Below are 18,170 nucleotides of genomic sequence, written 5' to 3'. Positions count from 1 at the left end.
ATTATTCATCATAAATCAGCTGTTTAGTGGACTATAATACTACCCGTTCAAAAACATCGAACATCTTGAAAATGTATCTTTCCATCAACGTTGTAGACAGTTGCAGCCAGACCTGATAACAGCGCTCACACTCACATTCCAGGACTACATGTCACGGTACGATAGGACAGAAAGCTCTATGTTTATTCAGGATTTTTAAATTGATAAATTATTTATTATTTTTTGAGAAAACATAACATGTCAATGTAACTTACTGAGCGTGAGGTCTACTGCTCACAGAACTACTAGTATTTGAAGTTGAATAAACCACATTATAGGTATGGGCTTTGGAATTACAAGATCCTCATGATTTACCTCAGCTGGACTGTGAGCATTAACAGTATAACAATCTACTATTACTAACTGATTCATGTAATATTCTAATAAATTTAATAATATTCACACATCTTGACAATATTTTTTATGATTGAAAGAGACAGGTTCAACCAGGACTATATAGCCGGAGGTCCTGGTTCTACAATTGCCATCTATAGTGGTGACTAGAACAACTATCCTATAATATTAAACGAGCAATTTCTATTTTATTAAACGAGCATAATTATGTTTGGATGTTTAAATGTTTGTATTTCACCGGATCTCGAAATCGGCTCTAACGATTCTCACGAAATTCAGAACATAGTAGGTTCATGATATAAAAATTCGATTGCACTAGGTCTCATCCCTGTGAAAACTCGCTGAAGGACATGAAAAGGATAATATTATTGTTCATCCTTGGAAAAACAGCTGATAATAATTATTTTGTCGTCTGTTGACGATGGAAGTGAGTGAGCGAGTTCATGTGTGTGGGACTGTATCAAAATTATGACTCAGCTGTTGAACTTTTGTAATCATTCAATCAGGTACTTAGTGCCGGATGCAAAAAAGCCGGGTTATTTTCAATCCTGATTAATTCCAGTAGATCCATCTTTTTGAAATGGTCTTCTCTGATTTGGTTCACGTGAAATTAATCAGGATTAAAATTTAACCGGCTTTTGTGCAACCGGGCCTTTATGAATCCTGATTAATTCCAGTAGATCCATCTTTTTGAAATGGTCTTCTCTGATTTGGTTCACGTGAAATTAATCAGGATTAAAATTTAACCGGCTTTTGTGCAACCGGGCCTTTATGAGGGAAATTTTTGCACTCCTCTGGGAATTAATCTCAATTTACTGTGATTAGATAGAACATTGCTGTATGAACTATGAATCTTATTAAAATTTCTTCTTTCGTAATACATTTTTTATGCTTTTGTACTCCAGAGCGAAGCTGGGTCCCCGATATTTAATAATATATAATGGCCATGGCTTAGCTTATAATTATAAGAAAGGGAAATTGTTCACGAGCTTTGTCAGGTTGGCAACAGCTATTCGTCAAGCGGGGTTGATAAGGATAGTTCGGTTCGGAGGGACTGGGACAGTATCAGTGTTGTAACAACTGCAGTTGTTTGTGTCCGCCTTTCAGGTGATTCAACTTTGTGCCTTGTGACACTCACCTTGTGATACAACTTAGTAACAATTAGTTTTAGTTCGGTTGTCATTTGAATGATAAAACTAATGAGTACTGTTTACAAAAAAACTTTCCAATGCTTATATGACTTTTCGAACTTTTCATTTTAAAAAATGAACTTGAAAATAACAATGGAAGCACACGAAGCCGGTTGAGATATCAAGCGGAAAAAACTTAGGTGAGCAAATAACAATAAATTATGATCTTCGTTTGATTCAAAAATGCTCTTGACTTATGAAATAATTTAGGATAAAAGATTTGCTTACCGTATTTAATAAGTAAATTTTAAGAACCTTTTTGAGTCACACACATTATAGAAATCCATGTCAAACCATGTTCTTATACCGGTAGGCTATATTATTTTTTAGACTGATTTTACAAAAAGTGTCGATACAATACTCCATTCATTAATCTATAATTCTTCATTAGTAGCCTAAAAATTCGAATGTCTTGAAAGAGCTTCTCATTGAGTAAACTTGAACCACATGTCCATGAGTAGCTAAGAATAATATTTCAACAAAAAACTAGAAAATATATGTGTTTCATAATAGTAATGTCAAAGAATAAAAATTATTATTCTATTCAATAATTAATAATACTCATATTACTTCATTATAATCATGTGCAGTGAGCAACGAAAAAGGAAATAAGATAACTTAATATTGTCTAAAATTTTCGTTTGATAATACAGTGCAATAGGTAGGTACTTTGAACTTGAAAAATTATTGTGTATGATTATCCCACATGAATAGTAGTATTCCTTTTATGATGAATAATTATAAATTATCTACAGTGCAAAAGAAGAGAAGTGTGGAAACAAGCCAAATTCTATATAATGTGCCATAACTGTGCGGACTTGACATAATTATTGTATCGTCCATTTTTAAAAGCACATTGAAATACTTGGATTTTTCCAATTTTTGGGATTTTTAACACTATTTATGATTTTATTTAGAGTAGTTTAGTACCTGTTGTTAAGTAGTCTATTTTAGAGAATTCGGGTATTTGTTCTCCCTTGACCGTTCCATACCCCCATTGAAATAGGGTTTACCTGTAATAGCTATATAGCAATATAGAGGGCAAAACTCTCTTCGAAAAGCTTTATTTCATTAAATGGAAGCTAATATTTTCAAATAATCCCTAGGGTAAGTAAAGAAAGCCTTTACTAATTAAGAAATATTTATTATTTCTATTAAATTTCTGTTCTCCCACTCTACTCATCCTCAAACTTTATCGTTTGATCTGCATGGAATAATGATATTTTATCGATGATTGAGAAATGAATGAGACTTTCTCGAATGATCCTTTTCAATAAAACTTCTGAGGACCATTAAGTAATTCTCTTCAAAATGGAATATAGGTAATTTCAGCGTACAAATCTACCACGTTTTGATCAGCCTTTCTCCAATTAATTCGACCACAATTTTTGACGGATTGAAGTTGCAAACTGATGCAACGTAATGAAAAGCATTCAAGTGAGTTGGAGTGATTACACTAAATAACAAGTAATATTATTTATGTTATTGTATTTTAGTGAGTGATCAATACAGGTTTTTATTATTTCCATCAGATTATCAATATTTGATCATCCAGTTGCTTCAACTATTCACATATAAAGAAATTCATAATAATTTTTTTGTCTACTTAATATGATTTGATTTCCTAAATAATATTAACGAGGGTGACAAAATCAATCAATAGTGGCGTCCCTCGCATTATAGCTTTGATACCGACGTCTATCATATCAAACTATAGTTGATGGATATTTGATGAGCTGGCTCCAACTATCTTCATTAGTATTCCTTGAAAATCATCAAAATCAATATTTGATCAACTTGTCCCCACAATTCTCATTAGTAGCACTCTAATGAAAGCACTGCTAACAGGACACCAGTTCAAGGTCATTCTCTTGTTTTCTTTCTTGTTGTCTTCAGTGGGTCAACTACCACGTTGGAACTGAATCTAGTTGGTAATGATTGCTATTATACACAGAACAATACCGGTAATAACAGGCTGGCAATGATAACCCATGATCGATGTTTTCAGAAAACGGAGTAGTTGCCCGGTTTGTTGATGGTATTCAGCGGGTGTTGCTAGGACACCAAACGAATCCTATTCAGTCTGCTTTATAACCGATACTCATTACCCAAATTTCGGCCTCATCCTCCTCATCCTCCTCTTCCTCCTTCTCCTTCTCTTCATCCTCCTCCTTCTCCTCCTCATCCTCCTCCCCCTCCTCCTCCTCCTCCTTCTCCTTCTCCTCCTTCTCCTCCTCCTACTAAAATTCTTGTCCTCCTTCTTCTCCTCCTCGATTGATTACTGCTGTTATGATTTTGTTTATATTATCTGGTTTCATCATGGTCCTTCTCAGCAGAGTTACATAACCGTTTCCATGTCAATGTATTATTAATTTATTGTAAACCATCAACTTTCATGATCTTCATCAATTACAGTACTCTCAAATGAGTTCATTAGTACCCCCATCTTATTTAAAGGTTCCCAACTCCATTCATGGACTGACCTAGGTAAAAAATAGATAAATTGATCAATCAATACAAAAATGATTTGAAAATGTTTTTATGTGAACCATCTACAAGATATTTACGACTTTAGGTTTAAGGTTTACTGAGTTTCCCCTTCTATTCTTTCTCAATAACTATTTATTTATTCAAAGAAGAAAGTGGACAATTTTCAAATACCATTTTTCAGATTCCATCTTCATTCGGGTACTTGAGTTTTTTCAATATTTTAATACAAAGGAAAATGCAGGATAATGCTTGGTAATCGCGAATAGTTAACTGCTAATGTCAATACTTCTTACAAGGAACACAAAAATGAAAATGTACAGAACCCTTATAAGGCTAGTTGTCTCACTTCCTGAGAAACATGCACAATCCAACAAGAGTACAAAAAGACACTAATGTACTTGTAGTTTGAAAGAAAGCTTGTAAGGAGAACTTACATATGGTCCAGTTTATGAAAATGGTACTTAAGGAAAAAAATGGAAATAGACGCAATTCTACATGGCAGGAACTCACTCCGATTCATCAACGCAAGAAGGATAGGCCTTAGCTGGCTTGGACATGTTGAAAGAAAGACGGTAGGAAGGTTGCAGAGAGTCATGCTAAATCAGAAACTTGATGCAGTGAGAAAGAGAGGACACGATGGATCCAAGATGTGGAGAGAGACTTAATTCACAGCAATGAGAGCTAGAGCCTAGAGGGTGAACGCATGTGACCGGGATGTTTGGAGACAGATTGTGGAGGAGGTCAAAGCCCGTATCGGGATAGGTAGAGATGCCAGGATAGATAGAGATGCCACTAAATGGCAACAAGGAAAACAGTTATTCAATATATTGAAGATCATGTGGCAAATTATTATTGTCAACCAAAATAAACGAATAATCAAAAAAAACAAGCAACATTTTTATCCACATGTATTAAAAAAAACTTTGTTTCTATTCAAACAAAGTAATGCTCTTTCAACTTTTGACACAACACATCGATCCGGTTTATTTTGTCTGTAAAATCTATGTATGCAAACATCATTCACTTCCATAATAATTATTTTCCATCTACGTTCCGTTCACTTTTCTCTATACTTTGATATCAAAACTCTTTTTTTTATTTCTATCTGCTGATTATATGACTGGTTATGTTCCATTCCGACTATAAATTTATTCATCCTCCCTGTCATGCCTGACCCTTTTTTTGTGCTTTTTATTGGGATTTCACGGAAAATATTCTGAATTGATATTTTGCGTGTCCGGAGTAGCCATTCGATTTGACTTTGCTTTGGTGCAATCAAATAGAATTGTAAATCACCTGTCTATATTGCAGCCTCGTCAATCAGACGGCCATTATAGATCATTGATCTATAGACATACACAATGTTTTTGATAGAGAAAATTCAAACATAAATCTTCAATATCGATTACTTCTAGTATAATTTTTTGTTCTAGCCGCAACATAAACGCCCTACAAATTATGAGGTGAGTGGCGAGACTAAGGCTCAACTCACACTTACGCGACTCAGGTTGAGAAGAGACTTGACTCTAGTCGAGAGCATGTGTTTTCAAATTGGTGAAGTCGCGGAGATTAGATCGACTGGTCTGAGTGTCACCATTTGGAAACACATGCTCTCGACTAGAGTCGAGTCTCTTCTCGACCTGAGTCGCATAAGTGTGAGTTGAGCCTAAAAGTGATAGGCCTAATAGTCAGTCGGAAGGGGACTAAAATACAAGATCATAAAGATCATAGTAGTGACAATAATTTTCAAATTTATGGGTCAAGGGTTCGAATCCCATTCCATCTCTAATTGAACGAGTTAGCGAGCTCTTACTTTTGACTTACTGAAGGCAAAAGTCGTTGTCCGTCTCTTTGTATGTTTTACAATAATCTTAGAGAAAATTGATCAATCGGCTTCAAATTTTGATTACGTATTCTTCGAACCTTTTCACAGGTCAAGTTCGTTGGACAACAAAATTGACTCACTCCTTCGTCTTTTTCAGGATATAAAAATAACATTGAAAGTGCATAAGTAAAGAAATGTGTTGTGATTAAGTTAGCTGAAGAATTCATTTCATGTAATTACAACAGTTTTCCCATTCAGAGAATATCAGGACGAAATAAGGAAGCTGAGAGACATGTTCGAGAACTCATCCGATATGTCACAGTCTGTTCCGTTGGGTGAGTTCATAATACGATCTTCAATGTTTGAAACGAGGATCGTTACGAAAAAGAAGAAGATGAGGAAGAAGAAGAAGAAGAAGAGGACACGAAAAATAGGAAGCTGATAGAATTGGTCACGGCAGGAACCGTTTAGTTGTAAAGAACTTAAACAAATGAAAATGAACCCTACTTACGTTAAACAAATAAAAATACACTACTTGTGTCAGTATGAGCATGTAAGGGGTCAAATATGCAACCCGCAATGCAGAAACGCAGTACAGATCCACTCGCTCCAAGGAAGAAAGTAACAAGAACGCAAAAGAGCGTCTATGGCATTTTCGGGAAAATTCTTCTATATTCATGTCATAATGTCAGTGGGAATGATAATAAGAAATTATAGCCACTTTTCCTTTTCTACAGCTTGATAGCTGTAAATCAAGTTATTCCAATAAATCTGTTCTGATATTATTGAACGAGCGTTAGCGACTTCTCACTTTTGACCTACTGACGGCCAAAGTCGTTGTCCGTCTGTTGTATGCTCTACAATAACTTTATAAAAAAATAATCAATCAGCTTAAAATTTTGAACACGTATTCTTCGAATCTTTTTACAGGTCAAGTTCATTGGACAACAAAATTGACTCTCTCCTTCGCCCTTTTTCAGGATATATAAATAAATGAGTGCATATATATAAATATATAGAAAGTGCATAAGAAAAAAACTTGTTTTGATCTAGTCAGCTGAAGAATTCATTGCATACAATAATATTACAACAGTTTTCTCATCCATTCATTCATTCATTCATTCATTCATAACATCAGCTGAGGCTATTTGGCAGCTATCACACAAAACGCTGACACATGATTTCAGCTGGTTAATATAAAACATAATTTACAACTTTCACATCAACAAACTGATACGAGTTAAGATATCAATTAAATTATATCAATAAATGTGCGGTTTTCGCCATTTATTTTCTCTTGGAACTCTGTATCGAAATAATTTATCACATTGACCTTCTCATTTAAAAAAATTAATTTGGATCCATATGAGGGTCAAAGATGTTGAAGCGACAGATTAATTTTTCATTTCAAATAGGATCCCCAATGGATCCTATCGTCAAATTATTCTTGTTATTTATTTATTTTTTATTTATTTATTTATTTATTTATCTATTTATTTATTTATTTATTATTTATTTATTTATTCATTTATTCATTTATTGCCAACAGGAAAATAGCTACTTATTCTAGAACACTTATAAAGTGCTGCTCTCATTATGTTTTTTAGTGAATTGTAGTGTGATTTGAATCTCATATCAGAATTGAAAGTTATTCCTAGGTGTTTTATACTTTTACTGTAATCAAGTTTTTGACAATTACAATCATTCATTCTTCGGTTTCTTAGGCATACTGTTTCATGGCAAGTCAATTTAACAAATTCTCTTTCATCAACATTAATTCTTTGATTCCTAAATACTATCGCCTTCGTCTTTTGTGCATTAATTTTTATACTGTTATTGAAGAAATACTTAGTTGCCAAATCAAGATCCTGCTGTATGAGTCTCAAACCAGTTTCCAAGTCTTTGTGTATTACATAGAATATAATGGCCCATATGAATAAAACCAGAGCAAATGTTCATGAGCAAAAGCATTGAGCATAAGGTTTTGCTCATGAGCAAAAGGTAGAAGCAAAAGCATTTGCTCATTTTGATATGAATAAGCTTTACCTTATACTCTTACCTTATGCTCCTGAACTCTGGAGCAAATGCTTACGTATTTTAAAGATTTTTCATCAGCTGATTCGCTTTTGTAGCCTTAATTTGTATTTATAGCTCACGGAAGCGCTAAATATGCAAACAGGGGGCACCGCTTGTGTTTGCGTCGTCTGCTCTGTTTTCTATGTTTATGAATACAGTTTTAGGTTAGTTGAGTTTAGAATTTTGAAATAATAGCGTGAAAAAATGTCATCTCTATAATAATCTTCTGCATATTCTTATAATATCAATAGCCTTCTTATAATCGTCTACACTCTCATATTCTTAAATGCCTATTTCCTATTTTGTGATGGCTATCTTTATAACAGGTAGCTTTTGTATTTATTCTTTTGTAGGAATAATGGTGATATATATATCATGGTTGAATCTAAAAAGAGTTTTATAGTTCTACACTATTGGTTGTGATAGTATCTGGTATAGTTTCCTCTTCCTCATACGAATTAGTTGAGCCATTCTACTATGAGCAAAAGGTGATAAGCTGCTCTAGACTAGACTAACCTTTTTTGAAGCATTTGCTTCAAAAGTTGAGCAAATGCTCTAGTTTATTCATAAAATTTTGAGCAAAAGCTTTTACTTTTGAGCGAATGCTCAAACTATTTTTCTGATGAGCATGAGCAAAAGGTTTTGCTGACGTTTATTCATAGAAAATGAAACAAATGCTCCATATTTTAGAAGTATGAGCAAATGCTCAACTTTATTCATATGGCCCAATGTCATCAGCATATTGCAGAACTTTACTTTTAAAATTTAAACTAGCAAAATCATTCACATATATGTTGAATAGGGAAGGTGACAAGATACTACCTTGAACTAATCCACATGTCTGCTCATAGCTAATGAAATATGCTAGAGAATATTTAGCTTCATGTTAGAGGAATATTTAGCTGTTTCCATGATTTTCCTCAACTCTATATAATCAAAAGTTGCGGGTTTCAAAGATTACAATACACCAGTTCTTGAGCTAGTTCTCCAACCCGGGGGGTAACTAGTTTTTTTTGTATTACCCGTTACCTTATTACTGACATTAATGTAATAATGTATCATTCTCTATTTCAATTGATGTATTTTATTTATAATTGAATTTACGAAATTTTACATTTTTTTGTAATGCAATGTGGAAAATAAATTGATTCGATTTAACGAAATGATATAAACTTACTAGCAGGTCAACCGAACTTCGCTACGGGAATTAAATTATTATTTTTGAGAGAATAGGTAATAATTGCTACATTATATTCATGATCCAAATTCAATCAAAATCTTTATTATCATTTTTGATTGATAAAAGCAACTTCAATCATAAAATTTTGTCTTATAAAACATTGAGATTTGATATATTATCTGTACTCCCGGGTATAGCTCTTATTGAAGCAGCAATGCCCAATCAAATCGTTTTTCAATAAATGTATTTTACTTTCCTTGCCCTATTACCATAGGTAAGGAAAGTATTGCTTTCCGAAAAAAATTAAGGTACCCCAATTTCTAAATTTCTATACGTTTCAAGGTCCCCTGAGTCCGAAAAAGTGGTTTTTGGGTATTGGTCTGTATGTGTGTGTGTGTGTATATGAGTGTATGTGCGTCTGTGTACACGATATCTCATCTCCCAATTAACGGAATGACTTGAAATTTGGAACGTAAGGCCCTTACAATATAAGGATCCGACACGAACAATTTCGATCAAATGCGATTCAAGATGGCGGCTAAAATGACGAAAATGTTGTCCAAAAAACAGGGTTTTTCGCGATTTTCTCGAAAACGGCTCCAACGATTTTGATCAAATTCATACCTAAAATATTCATCGATAAGCTCTATCAACTGCCACAAGTCCCACATCTGTAAAAATTTCAGGAGCTTCGCCCCATCAATGCAGATAGATTCCCAATTATCAGGCTTCAGATACAATTGAAACGAAAAAAATCAAGTGGAGTAGATTGAGCATGAAAATCTCTACAATTAATGTTCAGTAACATTTTCACCTAAAATTGAAAATAAGCTTTAAATTCGAGAAAATGTGATTATTCAATTGCAAATTATTGTTGATTCTATTAAATCATTCACTATGAAGAGATAGCAGACCTCATGTGTGTCTCCAGCGTTATTACCTTGTCACCAGCTGGCTCAAATCTTTGAATTGAGATGCGCGGGAACACTAGCGTCAGGTGATCAATTTTCATAATGGCAAGGAAAGTTGTGTGAGTGCGCCACACCAGATTTTTTAAATAAGTTCTTCAACTTGATGCTAACCTATCAGTGCTACAATAATAAAGTTACAAAACTCGAATCTTGTTTAGAATCCATCCTCAACTTACTGCCAACCTGACAAATTTAGACTGTTAATCAATAATTTAGTTGCCAATTTGAACCTTGAAAACTGTTACGAAAAGGTACACTCTCTAGATTACAGTTCTATTAACTATAACTATAGAACTACAGTTGATGAAAACTTTATTTAATAGTTACTATATACATAGGGTATTAACATTTCAATTTTAGAGATTAGAAAAAGAAGAATATACATGCTAAAAGACGAACTTCAACCCTTCAAAAACCACCCTTAAAGTTGAAACATCGCCAGAAGATTTCTTAGTGAGCACCTAGGACCTATAAGGAAGCTATATTCTGACTTTTGTTGCAATCCATCCAGTAGTTTTTCAGAAATCGTGATCAGTGTGTGAGTGAATGAGTGAGTGAGTGAGTGAGTCAGATAAGAATTTTATAAGTATAGATGTGGGCATCATTAGCTTAAAAATCTGGTGTGGCGCACTCACACAACTTTCCTTGCCGTTATGAAAATTTATCACCTGACGCTAGTGTTCACGCGCATCTCAAGTCTACTATTCAAAGATTCAAGCCAGCTGGTGACAGGACAATAACACTGGAGACACACGAAGTCTGCTATCTCTTCATAGTGAATGATTCAATAGAATCAACAGTTGCCAACAGTTTACAATTGAAATAATAACATTTTCTCGAATTTCGAGCTTATTTTAAATTTTAGGTGAAAATGTTACTGAACATTAATTGTTGAGATTTTCATGCTTGATCTTTTCCACTTAAAATTTTTCGTATAAATTGTATCTGAAGCCTGATAATTAAGAATCTTGAATCAAACTTTGCATAGATGGGGCGGAGCTCCTGGAATTTTTACAGATATGGATGGGACTTGTGGCAGTTGATAGAGCTTATCAATGACTTTTCTAGGTATAAGCTTGATCAGAATTGTTGGAGCCGTTTTCGAGAAAATCGCGAAAAACCCTGTGTTTGACAACATTTTCACCATTTTATCCGCCATCTTGAATTGCATTAGATCGAAATATTGTTCGTGTCGGATCCTTATATTGTAAGACCTTAAGTTCCAAATTTCAAGTCATTCCGTTAATTAGGAGATGAGATATCGTGTACACAGACGCACACACATACACACACACATACACACACATGCAAGGAAAGTAAAAAATATATGGTACAAGTCTAGTTTCGCGATGTTGTGATTGAAGAAATTTGTATCTCGTTCTTGTCTTGATATCTATGGAATAAGAGGAGTCGCATGGAATCTTTTCAAGAGCTACCTATCAAACCGAACACAATGTGTCAGAGTCAATGGATGTATAAGCAACAAGCTGACTGTAAAGTTTGGAGTGCCACAAGGAACAGTACTAGGACCAATTCTTTTTCTTCTCTACATAAATCCATTATGCAACATGAAAATTAATGGATCAATCACCACCTTTGCAAATGATACTGTTCTACTGTTCTCTGAACCGACCTGGGAGATGACCTGGAGAGCAGCCGAGACTGGACTTCAGAGGGTGTCTCGCTGGTTGAGTGAAAATCTGCTAACATTGAACCATGAGAAAACCTTCTTTCTGACCTTTTCGGCGAGTCAACATGGACAGCCAACAGGAGATGAGATAGTAATCGAGAATCAACGGAATAACACTTCATACACAGTTCACAGGAAACAGTCACAGAAATACCTGGGAGTTACTATGGACTCTTTTCGTCCCTGGGATCATCATCTCAATGAATTATGCGGGAGACTGAGGAAGACCATCTACAGATTCAGGATTCTGAGGACACTGGTCGACAAGGGATGTCTAAGAGTTATCTACTTCTCTCTAGCACATGCTGCACATGCTAGCACATGCTAATTCTCTCTAGTCCCTCATGCTGTATGGGATTGTGGGATGGGGAGGTGCAAGCTTCTTGCACATTGAACCGCTCATCAGGGTACAGAAGCTGATCATGAGGGTCATCAACCAGAAGCCTCCACGCTATTCATCAGACCAGCTATTCAATGAGTTTGACGTGATGGATCCAAGACAGCTTTACTGCAAGGAGATACTATGCAGATTACACAAGAACCCAACAACATTCCAAACCAGAAACCACAACCACAACACCAGATACAGGGATCTTCTCATCACCAGTGTTCCAAGGAAGGCTCTATACCAGAGACATTTCAATCATTTAGCACCAAAATTATATAATCTACTTCCTGAAAAACTTTAAACAGATTAATCATCCTAGAAAGTTCAAAACAATAGTACACAATTGGTTGATGAGCAAAGGAAGACAGAACATAGAAAACATTATTTCAAACAACAACTAACCACCTAATGACTTACTAAACACTAACTAATTAATAATACGCACAAAAAAACTAACAAAACCTACTCTAGAACATGGTACGCCGTAGTGGAGTAGGCCAATTTCCACACAGAAAAAACTAAACAAGTAGAAGACACATTATAAGAGATTTTTGTAACTAACTATTGTATGTAATACTGTAATTTATCCAATATTTTGTGTAATTGATGTTATAGTTTTATTATTTTTCGGAAAATAAACATTTTATTTTATTTATTTTTTATTTTATGTTATCCAAATGCGGTATTCATTTAGTCCGAGTATATTTTGCAGGAAAAACTCCGAACCAACTGAATTTTTCATGCAATGATTGGACAATATTAGAGTTGGACTGGAGTTTTCTACAGAGTGCCTCAAAAACATGAAATTTTGTCCCTTTTCCAGGTTTTTTGCTATTCCCGCCAAATTCAGCCATCGAACTGAAATAATAATTCTTATCTTTTTCAGCTGATTCATAATAAAATTACATCAATAGAAACATTCCACCGCAAATGAGTATAGAGTTACGATTTTTCGAAACAAGTCAAAAGAAAAAATTAAATTCTTAGAAATTTCAGTTTTCAATCATCCAATTCACGTTTTCTACCTCTCTCATAAATTATTTTATTCAAATACCCTCCCTGTAATATTGAATATGTTGGTGATGCTTTTGAATTGAATAAGAGAAAAATGTTCACAATTTTTATTTGTTTCTGAGAGTAAACTTGATAAGAACGATAAAGTTACTGAATCGCTACATCCACAAATGTGTTTGAGGAGTCTGATGGTAGCAAGCATTCGAAAAGCACACCAAAACAGTGTGTTGAGTCGGATTTGAGCCACAAAATCTAGTTCCGTCGCAAATGAATTTTCCCAACTATAATACCGTACCCTGTATGCACTCAATGATATTGTTCTTCTTATTGAGTTGGGAAAAAATCTTTTAAACTTCTCTTTGCTATAGATGTTGATAGGTAAGGCATAGTAGACTACTTATAAAATGCTAATGTAACTGTTTTGGCATAAAGTGTATTGCGTGTGAAATGAGATAACGTGTTGGAACAGCCAATAAGAAGTGTCCAATCAAGAATAACAGTTGCAGCCAGGCCAAGGGCTGGACGGTGACCTTTAATGCCCGCGGTCACTTCTACTGAATTCAAGAGGAAGGGGAGGAGGAGGAGGAGGAGGACTGTTATCAGATTGTGACTCACGGACGGCAGCTGCTGAGGGATGAGGAGCATTGCACAACATTAGTCTGACCTCGAGTGAATGAGGAACATTACCCTCAAACATGTTGTTTAACCAGGAAACCTTATATTTATGATTTATCTTCAGCTTTCTAAATTCGAAAACATCTGGAAAAAGCTTCACCTGTGTAAACTTGCTCTAAATGCTACTTGATTTTAGAGGAAGTTGAGAAAATAGCTGATATACGATTATCAAATAAAAATTCCATCTGAATACATATTAAATGTAAGGGTGCGGCAGGGAATCAGTCAATCATGAAAATATCAAACATACCACTAGTTAGTAGTTCTGTGAACAGTAGACCTCGCGAAGTTATAACGACGTCCCGAACCATAAGCACATCCACACTGATACACTAACTATTTATTTGATCAGATCATGCTTACACAAGATTTAATTATCATATAACGCTTTCCAGAATCTAGCGCTACATTGAGATATTGAATTGCATGCGTCATGGCATGCAATATATAGTCAACTCGACAGCTGATTTATGATGAATAATTCTATAGTCCGATTTTTACAGTAATATTGGCGTATGAAGGAGGCTCCTTCTCCCTTTTATATTATCCTTGAAATGCAAAATTTCCAAAAACCTTGTATATACGTCGACACGCAATTTAAAATGAACATACCTGTCAAATTTTTTGAAAATATATTACCGCGTTTCGCCGTAAATGTGCAACATATAAACATTAAAACATTTAAAATTTAAACAATTAAACATTTAAAATTTAAACATTTAACATTTAAACATTTAAACATTTAAAACATTTGAACATTTAAACATTTACATTTAAACATTTAAACATTTAAAACATTTGAACATTTAAACATTTAAACATTTAAATATTTAAACATTTAAACATTTAAACATTTAAACATTTAAACATTTAAACATTTAAACATTTAAACATTAAACATTTAAACATTTAAAACATTTGAACATTTAAACATTTAAACATTAAACATTTAAACATTTAAACATTTAAACATTTAAACATTTAAACATTTAAACATTTAATCATTTAAACATTTAAACATTTAAACATTTAAACATTTAAACATTTAAACATTTAAACATTTAAACATTTAAACATTTAAACATTTAAACATTTAAACATTTAAACATTTAAACATTTAAACATTTAAACATTTAAACATTTAAACATTTAAACATTTAAACATTTAAACATTTAAACATTTAAAACATTTGAACATTTAAACATTTAAACATTTAAACATTCAAACATTTAAACATTTAAACATTTAAACATTTAATCATTTAAACATTTAAACATTTAAACATTTAAACATTTAAACATTAAGAGAAATGCCAAACCGTCGACTTGAATCTTAGACCTCACTTCGCTCGGTCAATAAAAAGATAAAAACATCAAAAGCCAATTAAAAAAGAGGAGATTTATTTATTTGAAAAATCTGGTGTGGCGCACTCACACAACTTTCCTTGCCCTTATGAGAATTGATCACCTGACGCTAGTGTTCACGCGCATCTCAAGTCTACTTATAAACAAAGATCTGAGTCAGCTGGTGACAGGACAATAACGCTGGAGACATAACGCTGCTATCTCTTCATAGTGGATCATTTAATATTATAATCAACAGTTGCCAACAGTTTGCAATTGGATGGATAATCACATTTTCTCGAATTTCGAGCTCATTTTCAATTTTAGGTGAAAATGTTACTGAACATTAATTGTAGAGATTCTTATGCTCAATCTTTTCCACTTGAATTTTTCTGTTTAAATTGTATCTGAAGCCTGATAATTGAGAATCTAAAATCAAACTTTGCATAGATGGGGTGAAGCTCCTGAAATTTTTACAGATATGGGACTTGTGGCAGTTGATAGAGCTTATCAATGAATATTTTAGGTATAAATTTAATAAAAATCGTTGAAGCTGTTTTCGAGGATATCGCGAAAACCCCTGTTTTTGACAACATTTTCGCCATTTTAGACGCCATCTTGAATTGCATTCGATCGAAATTGTTCGTGTCGGACACACACACACACACACACACACACACACACACACACACAACACACACACACACACACACAGACCAATATCCGAAATCCACTTTTTTGGGCTCAGGGGATCTTGAAACTTATATAAATTTAGGAATTGGGGTACATTCATTTTTTTCGGAAAGCAATACTTTCCTCACTTATGGTAATAGGGCAAGGAAAGTAAAAAACAAATGAAACTCACACAATTACAATAAATTATTCAAAAATGATAGTATCACGGAGATGTTCATCTTTTTGCTTGACACATCCCAATACTCTTGTTTGAAAGTTATTCATCACATTTGATGAATGACATACACATAGAGCAGTAGCAATTCCTGGATGTGACCGGTATCACCATCTTGTTGGAAAAACATGTTTTGGTAAACAGGAGAACGAGCTAATGTCCGATTCAAGACTTACCGATTCCTCGACGTCACGGCACGGCAAGACATGTCAGGAAGCTCACCGATTGGCTGATTAGGTTGACGAATTAAGAATCAGCCACTCAGAGAGTCTCGACGGCTCGGCATGATAAGACAGGTCGAGAAGCTCTCCGGCTGGCCGAGAGAGCTTCCTGTCCTGTCGTGTCGTGCCGTGCCGTCCAGGAATCAGTAAGTGTGAAAACGGCCAATTGAAGTTGGAGAAAATTTTGTAACATTCCAACATGAATCAGATTATTCAATGCAACTGGACATTAATACTAAAATGGTCCTAAAATAGCTATTGATGAGATTGCATATACCACACTGTGACATCAAAACTGTGAAGCGGCTTTCCATGTATTCTCTGTGGATTTTGTGGTGCCCAATATCTAGATGGTGAGGCAGCCGCCACTAGATGGTGCTATCGCCACCATAACAACAATAGACTATTTTTGTAGCGTTAAAAAATCGCTTAATTACTGCCGCACCCGCTTTTCAATTCACATTTGAATTGATTTAAGATTAACTTTCTACAATCAATATCTTGAAACCATGTAATTTCATAAAATCATTTGATTCAAATAATCTGGAAGATTCCATAGTACTATTGCAAATAATTGTGTTGTTGCAAACATTGTGCTGTTAGTAAAATGGTAGAAACATAATCTTATCTATTAATTTTTTATTAAAATTGTTGAGTTATCAATAGAGTTGATAAACAACTTTGAAGTACCATAATCCATTTTACTCATATTTTTACAGCAATGCTCATCATGCTGAACCATAATGAGTTCATAGTCCACACATTTTCATTCTCCAACGCTGACCCTCTTCGATGTGTTTGTGTACAGTAGCGCTTACCCTAATCAGATTGCCATATCATGAACAATAAACTTGAAGCAAACAAATCAGTTTCATATACAACGTATGGAGTAGGCGGGTTATACACACGCCACATCACATTGCACACGGACGCGTTCCGAACAAGGTGAATCCATTGTTGAGAACAATTGTACAAGGGGGAAAACCACCCCGTGTTGGTGGTAAAGTCACCCCTTAACCTAGTTTTCAGTATCGTCAACCAATTTAGGTTGTGCACACATTAGCTCACAAGCGTGTCTGAAGTTGGTAAATTTTTCATCCACTCTATTATTGTGAGCAGAACTGGATTACCCTACGCACAATTCAGCTCTGCTATCGCACAAAATACAAAAGAAACCCATCACCTTTATGAGAATAAATTACATCACTCGCAGATTCTATCATCATTACTAATCTTCGGAAAATTATTCATTTGATTGCTTCAAGTATTGTTGACTGCAGGGGAGATGTTTATCTTTATAGATGGAGTGACCTACTTCCAACTTCCAAACATAATGCTCTTATTATGATGGCAGTCTATGGTTTATTATTTTGAATTCTGAACAGTCCCCACTGATTTAGGGAAGAGCATTTTAGTAGAATTATTGTGTATTGAGTGGACACAAGCTAAGCTATGAACTGCTCCTGAGTGGGCTTAGAATCAATTACACTTCAGAAAATTATATAAAAATGATTTATTAGGGTTAAGAATCATTTTCTGAACTTTTAAATGAGTGCAGCTCTTCAACAAGTTTCAGTAGCAGCCGAGAGCTCGGAGAGAGAGGATTGATTTTCGTTCTATTCTGTGCGTTATCTTTCATTTTCAAGCGATAAGTATTTGGTTTCTTGTAAAGTTCGGTCAGTGAATTGCAGTTGGAACTCTTTTCTAATTACGGTATATTTGAGTTTCAAGTTTTATTTGTTTATTTTTTACTAAAATAACATGTCTTGTAAATTTTGTTGTAAATCAGTCCGAACGGGACAG

General features: G+C 34.3%; 1 protein-coding gene across 3 annotated transcripts in view; it reads left to right on the top strand.

The window, feature by feature from the left end:
- Positions 1–1,404: 1,404 nt before the first annotated feature.
- LOC111045374 (osmotic avoidance abnormal protein 3) overlaps positions 1,405–18,170 on the top strand; it is a 52,585-nt gene continuing 35,819 nt past the window's right edge. For 2 of the 3 annotated variants that reach the window (XM_039430789.1, XM_039430790.1), the window contains exon 1: positions 1,450–1,723. The gene's annotated coding sequence lies outside the window, so the exon portion shown is untranslated. Of the gene's footprint in view, positions 1,724–18,170 lie in introns of all 3 variants that reach the window. The other variant, XM_039430788.1, reaches the window with a different exon arrangement.

The sequence above is a fragment of the Nilaparvata lugens genome, chromosome 6, assembly GCF_014356525.2.
Source record: "Nilaparvata lugens isolate BPH chromosome 6, ASM1435652v1, whole genome shotgun sequence".
NCBI lineage: Eukaryota > Metazoa > Arthropoda > Insecta > Hemiptera > Delphacidae > Nilaparvata > Nilaparvata lugens.
Note: the sequence above shows the minus strand (reverse complement) of the source record. Positions and strands in the feature narration are given on the sequence as shown.